A 13,779-nucleotide genomic window follows, 5' to 3' on the forward strand; every position below is an offset into this window, starting at 1 on the left:
TATAAGATTCATTGGATAGAGTCAGGGTGATTTAGGATAGGCTGAGAGCAGCTCAGAGTAGGCAGAAGGCCTATGCAGATCGTCGACTTCGTGTCTTGAGATTTGGAGTTGGTGATCAAGTATTCCTCTATGTTTCGCCCATGAGGGGTGTTATGACGTTCGGAAAGAAGGGTAAGATTAGTCCTCGATATATTGGTCCTTTTGAGATTCTCCACATAGTTGGCAAAGTGGCCTATGAGTTAGCTTTACCTCTCGATTTTGCCGCTAATCATCAATTTTTCCATGTATCCATGTTGCAGAAGTATATTTCGAGTATATTTCGAATCCATCTCATGTGCTTATATGGGACTCAGTCCAGTTAGATGAGTAGTTACCTTTGTAGAGGAGCCTGTACTAATTTTGGCTAGTGATGTGAGACGGTTGTGTACCAGGGAGATCCCTGTAGTTAAAGTTTAGAGGAGACACACCCATTGGAGGAGGCCACTTGGGAGATCGATAGTGAGATGTAAACCTAGTATCCTCACCTATTTAAGACTTCAAGTACTTTCTCATCCTTAACTTTCGGGGGCAAAAGTTCCTTAGTAGTGGATATTGTAATGACCCTTTATGTCATTTTTCGTATTTTCCAATTATTTTTGCCATTACATCTTTTCCATAGTTTACCTAAGTCATTTATGTCTTGTTTGAACTGATAGTTTGGTTACCAGGCAGTTCGTTTGGCTTTAGGACCAATTCCCCATTTAGGAGTCTTTATTGGTTTCGAATGGCTGTCGAGTAAAAAATTCAGTCAAACAACCTCAAATATAAATTCTGACTACTCCAGAAGCTCTGTAATATCGGTTTTAGGCTAGAAATACCCTTGGTTTGGGTTCGATGACACCCAAGTTCATTTTGACCAATTGGTCAAAAAATGAGAAAATTGATAAACGTGGGTGTGTGGTCCATAATTAGTCTAAACGGCCTTGGATAGAAAATCCAACTTCATCAATGCATCCAGAATGTTGAATTTAGTGGGTTTACATAGTTCATTTGTGAAAAATAGAGTCTGAGCGGACACCTTTAACTACGACCAAGGTACTATAAATAACCACCTTGGTCGCGAAATTGGCCATTTTCACTCCCCTTTGAGCCCTAGAAGCCCTAAAATGATAGATTAGCTTCAAATTGATTCTTGGGGGTGAGTTAGAAGCTTGATTAACATATATATTTGTGATTAACAATGGATTTAACGAATGAATCCTTCATTTTCAAGCTTTAATTTCTTGATTATTTGACCAAAACCCCAAATTCCTTGAGGGCTTGATTGTAGCCCAAATATGCTTGGTTTGCACCTTATTCTTGAGGGTTATGATTCCCAAATGGTAGTTTAACATTGGGTTGATCTCATAAATGTGTTTTCCATATGTGGGACCCACTTAGGGATTTTGGTGTCGTTTTTGGATCCGAAGCATAATGATATAATATAGGTATCAATATTCTCATAATGATATGTAGATTTTGTTTTTTATATCTTGGCACCTTGAGAAGCTTCTAAGAAGGAAAAAGCAAAGGTTTAGCAGTTCATGGCCTTTCTTTGGATTTGAGGTAGGTTAGGCCTACGTCTTGTTAGATTGAGCTATGTTATAGTATAATTGTGATATCTTGTTTGAGTTGGTAGGGGTTCTAGGTGTTGGATTGATTGAATGGTAACACTTAGGATTATTGAATTATTTAGGCCATTTGAACTCATATTTTGGAATACTTGATTTGTAGGCTTGAACCTTGGTTAATTGGACTTAATGTCTCATAGATAGAATGAGAATTCTCTAGTTGTTTTAGTTAGATAGGAGTGACCTTGTCACTTATGATTAAGGTTACGTTGACCCTAATTGCTTGTATTGTGGAATTGCATTATTTCTTGGTTAGGTTAAGAGTAGTGCTTGAGGAAGACCTTTACCATAGGACTATTATGGCTTGTTAAATATCTAAGGCTTTATTTAGATACCTAGCCTAGCCCCTGGTAGATGTTAGACTTGAAGTGAAATTTTGGGAAATTAGAAGTGGGAACTTGACCAACCTTAAGCTTGGACTGTGTAGTTTCATTGAAGACCCTAGACGTTTGTTAAATGCTTATAGAATGCTTTAGGAGTGTGATGGCTAACCCCGATAAATGAATTATGGGGATTGTATTAGAAGATGTATGTAGTTGTTGACTAAATTATTGTTAATGCTTTGAGTAGCCATGGATTTTGCTATTGATCAAGTCCATGACTATGTTATCATTTGAATCATTGACTAGATTACTATGTTGGGCCTTGGGCTATGTTATTACTCATTTTATACTTTTGTCTAGTAACTAAACTAGTCTTTATGCTATAAATCCCTCTTGTACTAATATTGTGAGTCATGATATTAAGGTCTCTAGAACGTATATTTATTGACTTTATGAGAGGCGATGCTACTAACCTTGTTGAACTCGGTAATGCATTGTAATATTCATTCTATATGTATTCATTACCTATTGGTAAATTGTCCTTAACAACGAATGATGAGATATGAAAGTATGTTCCTCCTTACTTCTCTTTTACTTAGGGCTCTTACTTTAATTTAGCCCTTATGGGGCTTGCATTTACTTTAGCTCTCGTGGGGTTTGTCATTTACTTTGGCCCTTGTGGGTATTGTTATATATTATGGATATTTATATTGATGTGATGATGATACTTGGCTTGAGTCTGGAGGATACATTGATGATATTGATACCCGGTTTGAGTCTGGCTGATATATTGATGATATTGATACCCTATGTTGATGATATTGATACCCAGTTCGAACTCGAAGAATATATTAATAATATTAATATCTGATTTAATTTCAGAGGATATGTTAATGATATTGATATTTGGTTCGATTTTAAAGGATATGTTGATGATATTGATGGCAATATGTATGTATGTATGTATATATATATATATATATATATATACACACACACATGGGTGTGTATGGTTTATATGTTTACATCCGCATATCAAATGAGGGTAGGATGTTGACCTTAGGATGTCGGTTATAGATTTCTAGTGCTAAGCCCTTATAAATTGAAGTAATTCATGTTTATTGAAAATTAGAGAGTGGAAATGGCTATTTCATAATAATGAATCCAGACTATTTGGTGAGTGAGATTTATTATATGTTAAGAATCCACTTACTGAATAATTTTAGTGCTAAATAATGGATTAACTAAGGAAGGTTGGCTAATAAAATAAGCTATGTGGTGACTAGTTGTCTATTAAATGACTATATTTCTTAATGGCTAGAAATCTAATAAACTAGTTAATGAACTTTGTTTAGTTAAAGTACGGTAGCTAGCGTTGATGTGGCTTTTTGTTGGTGTTGGTATCTAATGAGAATTTTGAAAAATGTCCAAGTGATGATAAATGCGGGATGTGGCCAGATAATTTGAGATTTAGATACGTTGATGGTTATACATTGTTATTATTTCCTTGGGTGTACTCTCTGGTGGTATGCGATGTCGTGATGCATTTTTTACTTTATGAACTAGTTGGTGTATGGGTGCCAAATTTGTACTTAAGTGGTTTGTGATTGTATTGGTGTTTCTTATGACTCTGGATCATTTATTTGTTATGCATAATGGTATTGGCATGTGTTGATGCATTATTTTATATTATTGTTTTGGTTTGATTACTTATTACATACAACGATGATGGAGATGATTTAGGTTCAATTTTGTACCTTGACTTAGATGTGTTTATCTTGCATTATATCATCTTTATATCATGACTTAGCTCAGTTAGCCGATGATTCCTACTGCGTATCATTGTTTTGATACTCATACTACACTTTTGTACCTTTTTGGTGCAGATTAGAGTACTTAATGCCACGGTTGAGTTGAGTTCGTGCAGTGTTAACGTTCCATAGATAGGGTGAGCTCTTGGAGTTTTGAGCTGCCCGTTTTCCTTTATCTTAGATTCAGTCTTTCGTATTCCAGAAAGATGTATTGACTATTTAAGATTCTTGGATTTTATTTCTATTTCTATCATACTTTGGTGTTTTTGTACTAATGTTACCAGGTCATGGGATTGGTGTCCGTATTTGACTATCTTCTTATATTAGAATACTGATAATGTATAAATTGTGTTCGTTTATTTTGGCCTATGTTGGGCATTTCTTACATAATTAATCCATTGTGTCAGCTTCGGGTTATGGTGTTGGCTTACCTACCAGAAGGATTTGGTAGGTGCCCTTATGACTTGTAAATTGGGTCGTGACAAAAATATATCAGTATTTATATGCATCAAGCCATCAAGGCTCCCTACCACTATTTTTTCAAGGTCAAGAGCCAAATAATTTCCTTCTAAAAGTTTAATTGTATGGTATATGATTCAATTGCTCTACCATAACACACAAATATGAATCGCAAAATAAGGTTGGGGGTAAATGTTAGATTTACTAACATTAAGGGGAGAGTTAGTTAATAGTTGAAAATTATGTATGAGATAAATTATATAGGTCCTCATAAAAATATATATGTGAACTTGAAGTTCAAGATATAATTCATTTGCTAAATGTTGCAAACTAACTGCCAGATGTGTTTGTTGACTCTATATGATAATTCAACTGTAGTTGTTCCAATGAAAAATCCATAAAAGTATAAAGTCTATGGCACATCTGAAGGGTGATAGATCAATTGATTTCAAAGGTAAAACTCCTTAGAGAAGTAAAGGAGCAAATGATCAAGATGTTCATGATAATGAGGCAAGTGTTTTGCAAGAGAGCTGACATAACATTTCATATAACCTTGACAAAGTTCAGGTACCTGAATAGTAATGAATATGAAGAGATCTTCATAAGTTATGTCTGATTGGAACCTATAACAAACAATCACCGATGATATCTTTGATATAATATAGCGCTCAATATTAAAAATAATATCGATGATCTTGAATACAAATCTGTCAAAAAATATGGATAGATAAATTATTGGCCAAATAAAAGTATGTAATTCAAGTAGTTTATTTCACTTGAAAAGTGAATATTTGGACTCATAATCCAAAGATCAGAGGTCTAATGTTAGTGGGGTATAGATGATTTACTATGCGAAAAGTAAAATTCATGAGATATAAAATATGACTTGTGCCTTGAAGTATAAAGGTTTCACAAAGTTTCTGGCATTATTGTAGAAGAATTGCTCTCCTGTTGTAAATGAAATGAGGTTTTTTCAATCTAACATTATTGAAAAGTTTGAATATGTATAATGAATTATTTTCATGTCTAGCTAGATGACAAAAGTTAGATGAAAATCCTTGAAGGATTTAAAATTTATAAAGTGATTCCACTGAAAGCCTCAATGATTATAAGATCGCTTAACTTGAAAATATAATAATTTTGATTTCATGAAAATGATTAGTAAGTACCATATTTTTAGTGCAATTGATGCACTTATGAATTGCAGATCTTCATTTATAAGACTAAAGTAATGTTTTAATCGATGCGAGTATAATACGTGTTGCACTTTTTTTTTTAGCCGAGGTTTTATTCGACAAAATTTTTCTAGCAAGGTTTTTAATGAGGCAGCTAACAATGCATATTACTAGATGTGTACTCAGAGTTTTTGACAAATAAAAATATTTGTCTATCAATGAACATACATTAAAAAGGTATTTATCTTATCCACATGAAATTCAATCTTAGATGGGCTATTTACTTATATATGGATACACAACTATATCATGGAGTCAGGTGAAGTATACACCGGCTGTCATTTCTTCAAATCATGCTGAGATAATTGTTATTCATGAAGCAAGCCAAAAATGTGTGTGGTTGAGATCCATGATACATCTCATCCGAGAAAATGTAGTCTGAAATGTGATAAAATGCCTACAATTTTATATAAAAATAATACAGCATGCATAGATAGAATGAACCACATTTCGTCAAAACTTTACTATATACATGAGCTCTAGAAGAACGGTGATGTCAACGTGTGACAAATTTATTCAAGTGAAAATATTGGTGATTTATTCCCAAGTCTCTACTGACTACTACTTTCGAGAAGATGGTGTACAAGATTGGAATGCGGAGATTTAAGTTATTAAATTGAAATTTTCATCAGGGGGAGTAAAATACGTGTTGTACTTTTTTTCCTTAATCAAGATTTTGTCCTAATCGGATTTTCCTGTTAAGGTTTTTAATGAGGCAACACTAAAGATGCATTACAAGATGTGTGTATTAATTTTCCTTCATCCCTAGGTTTTTTCCTATTGGATTTTCCTAGTAAGATTTTAACAAGACACATTATCTATTAATGGACATCAAAGAAGGAGTGTTATATAATATGAATGTCATGTGACATGTACATATGTGAAATGTCATTAATTAGAGTTATAGTTAGTAGTCAAAATGAATTTGAACACCTAGAGTTGCTTATTCAAGTCGAATTTGAAGACCAAAGTTACTAGCAATTTAGATTTGAATGCCTAAGATAGTTGGCCAAATTGACCACTTGATGTCAAGCTTAGTAACCTTTGGGAGTAATTTTGGTAGTTTATAAATAGTCATCCTTTTGTACATTTTTATATATCCAAGGAGTAAAATAAAAGTACTACTAAAATTCTCTAAAGTTCTCTCATTTCTTTAAGTTTGATGTTAACATTTTGTCTTTATTTTGTTGCAATTTTACTTTGTTTTCCTTTTTTTTTTCTCAAACATTATATATTTCTTCATTTTTTTAAAAAAAAATCGTTTATCTCAAATTTAATTTTTGTTTTATTTTTAGAATATTTTTTTCTCAAACTTTATTTATATTTTTTTTCTCATTTTTGTTTTTCTCAATATTTATTTTTTTTCTTTTTTATTTTTTATTCTTCTCTTTTTCTTAACCTTTATTTTTTTTCTCAATATTTTTTCCTTTTCTCTATTTTTTTTTTGTCTCTTTTTTCTTTTTTCACAACTTTATTATATTTTGCTAATAAATAGAAAGTTGGATAATACACAAAGGGATCTTTTTTTTTAGACATTAAAGTAAACTAAGAAAATACTAATATTTCCCTAAACTTGTCTCCAAAAATTTAATTTAGCGGGCTTCGTTTGTCCATGAAAATAATAATTTTTTGGAGATGGAGTTGGAATTGGAAATTGAGTTGAAGTTGGAGTTGGTGTTGTGTTTGGCCATGAATATAAATTGGAGTTGTTCTTGAAATTTTATGAGAGAAATAGGAGTGAGAAAAGTGAAAACAAGTTATGAGAGAAATAGGAGTGAGAAAAGTGAAAACAAGTAAAACTTGTTTTCACTTGTTTAAAAATAATTTTCACTAAAGTGAAATAATTTTTATGATCAATCACCACTATTTTTACTTTTTTTCACTTAAGTGGAATAATTTTTTAAAAAAACAGGAAAAAATTTCATGTCCAAACGCCTACAACTTTATGCTTGTTTCTTTACTACCTTACTGTAGTTTAAAGTCAATTTAACACCCTCTTTTTAAAACAAACTCACATCATTATAACTGAGAGTTATACACACACTTGACACGTTTATAACATCATTTTAAAATTAATTTTTATTTTTGTCATTTATTTAATGATTTTTTTCTTCTTCATCTTTTTTTCCCAACCTTTTCCAATAAAATTTCATTTTCCCGTTGCCTTCAAATCTCTATTAACAAATTCTCATGTAAATTTTTTTTTTTGGGCGGGGGTCTCTCTGTGAAATCCCACAATAGGTCTTAATTCCCTTTACTTCCTCCATGATCGAAGAATCAAAATCTGCATCTCAACCCCGCCCTAACACCACAACAACAACAAACCCCACCTTTATCAACAGCATTGATGTACCTCTCCAAGCTCACCCACCACACTCCAAACTTTCTTCTTAACCCAAAAAAATTTGCAAGTTTTTCGACACTGATGCCTCTTTATCAAGAACTCAAACTTCTAGTCCAAGAACCGTTTCTCGTTTACTTTTGGATCTTGAATTTCAATAAATAAGATGTTAAATCTGAGAAAACTGATTAAATAGTATTTTAGACAAGAAACATATCTATAATCCACTCTATTGAAGAAAAAGGTCACCGGCAAATAATTTTATCGGTCAATCAAATTTACATCTAATTTGTCTAAAAAACAAATTTGATCTTTATTTTATTATGTATAATATTAAATCCATTTATTAAATTTATTTATAAAAGAAAAAGAGAACGATGCAATCGAGGAAAGACTAATAAGGGAGATGATCGGCATAGCTATAAAGATAACGAAGATTATGATAATGGGTAGCAAAGAAAGAGAGGAGAGATAAAAGAATAAGAAAGAAGAATAAAGTAAAAGGAATAAAAGTTAGACCTAAAATGAGAAAAGATATTACGAATATATAATAAACTATAACTAAATTTAGAGTACTTTTAGTGTTGTTTTTTCCCTTTCACGCGCTTCTCTGAAATTTTGTGCCACGCAACTTATTAAGGGGCAAGTAATTTCACTTTAAACAACAATAAGGGGATAAGAAATACCCACAAAGTTAAAGTGCTTACTTAAATTTTGTAGAAAAGTGTAAGGGAAAATTTATGTAGTTTCTCAAGTAAATTAAAGACATGCCTTATTGTTTAGAAATCCTTTGGAATAAGTCTTGCCTCTAAGGAAAAAGTTATAGAACATCTCATTGATCAAGACACAAGGTGGTAGCATCAAGTCTTACTCGTGGGACATAACTTGTTGTTTGAAAGTTCCTGGACTAAGTCGTGCCTCTAAGGCAAGTGTTATAGAACATCACATAAATCAAAATATAATGTGGTAGTGTCAACTCATGCCCATGGGGCATAACTTATTGTTGAAAGTCTTTGATTTATAAAACATCTCATAAATCAACACATAATGTGGTAGTGTCAACTCTTGTCCATGGGATGTAACTTGTTGTATAAAAGTCCTTGGGCTAAGTCTTGCCTTTAAAATAAGAGTTACAGAGCATCTCATAAATCAAAACATAATGTGGTAGTGTCAAATCTTACCCATGAGGAGTAACTTGTTGTTTAAAAGTTATTGGTTAAGTCTTATCTCTAAGGAAAAAGTTATAGAACATCTCATAAATCAAAATACAATGTAGTAATGTCAACATTAGACCATGGGGCGTAACTTATTGCTTGAAAGTCTTTGGTCAAAGTCTTGCCTCTAAGGGAAGAGTTATAGGGCATCTCACCAATCAATACATAATGTGGTTGTGTTAACTTTTGTTCATGGGGCATAACTTGTTATTTGAAGGTCCTTGGGCTAAGTATTTCCTCTAAGTCAAGAGTTATAAGAAATCATAAGTAAAAAACACAATGTGGTAGTGTTGACACATGCCCAATGTACGTAACTTGTTGTTTTAAAATCCTTTGGATAAGTCATGCCTCTAAGGTAAAATGTTGTAGAAAGTTTCATATATCAAGACAAACGTGGTAGTATCAACTCTTGCTCATAGGGCATAACTTGTTGTTTGACAAGGCTAAATCTTGTCTCTAAGGTAAGAGTTATAGAACATCTCATAAATCAAAATAATGTGTTAGTGCCAACTCTTTCTCATGGAACATAACTTCTTGTTTGAAAGTTCTAAGTCTTGCCTCTAAGACAATATTTTTAGAAGACAAAATGGTCTATTACCCCCCAACCTTTAGTCAAAATCTCAACTACACACTTAACCTTCACGGGAGACCTATTACCCCCCTAAATATTTTTTTACTAAATTTACTACCCCCCCTCCCCAATTGTTGACCTATCAATGGACATGACTACACCACCCATGGGCACATCAGTTGACTCATTTTCACTTTAAATTCTTTGCTTTTTAATTTTCACGTCATTATTTTTAATAATATAATAATATTTCCTTCTCCAACTATTAAAGTGTGTCCCCCAATAGTAATTTTTCAATCCAAACTCCATCTTCTTCTTCAAGACTTCTTCTCCTCCATTTTTTTTTTGGATTTCTCTCAAAGATCTTCTTAGCTTAGTTCTTAATCCCAATTTCTTGTTGAACTCTTGAAGTTGTGATTTATAATCTTGTCCAACTTTAATTTGGGGTTCGTAATTTGTTGATTTTGTTGGAATTCTTCATATGGCAAATGCGGAATTAAATAAGCTTTGTATGGATGAATCGAACCCAATGCTCAATGTTGTAGTGAAATGCAAACATGGAATTTTGTTGAACTTGCAAACTTCATGTCGAAATCAAATCTAGAAAGAAGATTTTGGTCTTGTCCCTACTATGGTGTATGCATTTACTTTCATCATATTATGCTCCACTTTAGATTCATTTGTTGGTAATGTACCGATTTGTAAATTTTTTATAGGATCAAAACTGTAATTTTTTTCTAGGGAGGGATAAATAAAAAGTATATCCAAGATCAAATTTTATCCTTCCAATATTAGTGAACAAAATCAAAGATTTGAAACAAGAATTGTGGCTTAAACGGGTTCAATTTGACAAGTTGACTTTGAAAAAGAGGTTCAATGGAAGATGGAAATGGTGTAGGTTCATTAGGAAGACACATTTTTGTATTTTGATTTGTGTTGTTGCCATTTTCATCGACAATAAATCTATTTAAAGTAGTTAATTGATTGTTTATGTTTGAGTTTGTATGTGTTTCCACCTATATAGACTTGTCAGATTATGGTATGTTATGGTATTTTAGTTAAGTGTTCAATTGTGTTTTGTGTAATTCAATGTATCTTCTTTAAATTATTTACTCTTAATATCTTATAATTACAATGTTGTGTCAACACAACTATATAATCAACATACCCCATCATTTTGTAAAGACAACTGTTCTGACAACACAACTTTAAAACAACACAACTATTGTGACAACACAACTTTACAACAACACAACTTTACAACAACACCATCATTTGAACATAACAAAATACGATCATTTATTACAACTTCAATGCCTAACATAAGGCGAAATTTCATCAACACACTGTTTTCAGCAACTAAGAAAAAATAACAGTCATAATGCCTAACATAAGGCAACATTCATTAAGATACAATACCAAAAATAGCAACCCTTAAGTAGTTCACCATCATCATGGACAGTTATCCTTGCACCTAACTCTAACCTTTTTTGGCTCATTTACCCACTTCTCCACAGGAACCCTTTTTCTTATAACATATTTAGTCACTGCTCTTCTAAATTCACTCACATCTTTAAACACCATACCCAACTTCCAAATAACTTCCTTTTCAGTTAGGTCATGAATGATTTTCTGATTTGTTATCCTCCTCTTTTTTGACAACTTCACATTTCTTGCTCTACCAGAATCAACCACTACATTTTCATCATCACCACAACAATCATCTTCATCTAATACAAAACTATCCTCATCAGAACTAGAAAAGTAAGGATCATCACCTCCAAGCCTTCCTTCATAACTTACTCTACCTATTTCAGTTTCATCAAAATCTAGATCTGGTCCTGCTTCACCTACTGGTACCTCTGCATTGTCAGCTGGTACTCTCTCACTTCTTTTTCTTCTTTGGAACTTTCTCTTTTTAGCTCTCAACTCCCTAACCTCCTCATGTATATCACTACCATACTCCTCTTCATTATCATCTCCAATTAATTGTCCTTATGACTCAACACTATCCTCATTAGAATAATCAGAACCCTCTACTTCTTCTACTAAAAAATCAGATTTAGCAGGTTTTGTAACTATATCATCTACTGCAGCACTAGGTGCAACAACACTTAGTGTAGCAACACTTGGTGCAGCAACACTAGGTGCAGCAACCCTTGGTGCAGCAATTGTTGGTGCAGTAGCCCTTGGTGCAACAATACTTAATGCAGTAGTGAAAAGAGGTATGGTATTGAAAGGAGGTATGATTGGAAAAAAAGAAGAAGCAGGTTCCTCTATATTTAAATGGTCCTCACTTGCCCTAAAGTTAGGTCTAGTATTAAAAGATGCACCAGATTCCTCCAAATCCCCATGGATAAATATTTTCTAATTCTAATAAATGTTTGGGGGGCCACAACAATTGGCTCATCAACCAAATGGTTGACAAGTACCTCCACTTCATCCCCATCTTCCAACGAACACATCATATCAAAAATATCCATATCATTATCAACATCTACCAAAATGCCACTGTTAGGTGCTTTAATACTAAAGGTGCAGCTTGTAATATATCTCAATTTTCTTATATAGTTTCTCAACTCAAAATATGACATCTAATCTACATCAACATCCAAAAATTTTGTAACTAATCCCCCGTTATAAACTGATTTTCCACTACTTAAATTTAATGTCCCACCATGGTAACATCTTAGAATAATCAAAGTAAAATCATTCATGTCTTACCTGATGACAATAAAGAATCGAATAAGACATAGTAGCATAGCAGAAACATTATGAAAAAAGGAAAAAATTTATTTCATGAACATGCTACAAATTGAACACCAAATAACAAGATATTAACATGCACATGCTATTAAACACAATTGATTTTTTAATTTTTCATGTTAACAACAAATTGGAGAAAACCCCCTAACTTCTAATAAATCGACTTAAACAATCAACAAAAATCTTAATTTGATATAATTATGAACGTAATATCCTGTTAATCAAACACTTAGACAACATAATAGCAAAAACCACAACTTAATGTCACTCAATTAATTTCTAATTTTGGGGGTTAGCATAAAACCCTAATTAATTTTAAATCAGTTTAGGAAAAAGATCACTCAAAATAACAAGATATTAACATGCAAATTCTATTAAACCAATTGATTTTTAAATTTTTTATATTAACAACAAATCAGAGAAAAGCCCTAATTTCTAATAAATCGACTTAAACAATCAACAAAAATCCTAATTTGATGTACTTATGAACGTAATATGTTGTTAATCGAACACTTAAACAACTTAATTACAAAAAGCACCAGTTAATTTCACTCAATTAATTTTTCAATTTGGATATTAGCTAAAAACCCTAATTCAATTTTTTTAGTTTAGGAAAAAAAACACCTTTCTAGATTATTAAAAACAAGATGATTGTTTGATAATCCACAACCAAAAATTTAGATTACAACAAAAATCTCCAAAAAAAAAAAAAAAGATGAAATCGCGGTGTTAGAGAGAAGAGAGAGGAGAGAGGAAGATGTAAAGGTTCTTGAAAATGAAAGGATGAAGGTGAATGAGATATTTTGTTTTGTTGAGAAAGAAAAATGAGAATATCGACATGGGCCCAGGCGCATGAAATGTACAGATGTGTTATTACTTGGTTTATGTTGACAGGTCAACAATTGGGGGGATAATAAATTCAGTAAAAAAATATTTAGGGGGTAATAATTCTTCCGTGAAGGTTGAATGTGTAGCTGGGATTTCGACTAAAGGTTGGGGGAGAGGGGGGTTAACAAACTATTTTCTCTACGTAGAACATATCATAAATCAAGATATAATGTCGTAGTGTTAACTCTTGCCCATGAGACGTAACTTATTATTTGAAACGAATCGAAGAAAAGAAAAGAAAAGAAAAATAATAAAAGTTGGGGAAAAATAAAAAAATGAAGAAAAATATTTTAAAAAAAATAAAAAAAATCAAAGAAAAAAGAAAATATAGAATTTGAGAGTAGAAAAATAAAAAAAAATAAGCATTGAGAAAAAAAATAAAAACAAAAAAATGAAGGTTGAGAAAAAAAATTTAAAAAAAAAAGAGAAAAGAAAAACAAAAACCAAAGAAAAATAAAAAAAATAGAAGTTGAGAGAAGGAAAAGGAAAAAAAAATAAGGGTTGAGAAAAACTAAAAAGAGA

Source organism: Capsicum annuum, chromosome 12, assembly GCF_002878395.1.
Source record: "Capsicum annuum cultivar UCD-10X-F1 chromosome 12, UCD10Xv1.1, whole genome shotgun sequence".
Taxonomy (NCBI): domain Eukaryota; kingdom Viridiplantae; phylum Streptophyta; class Magnoliopsida; order Solanales; family Solanaceae; genus Capsicum; species Capsicum annuum.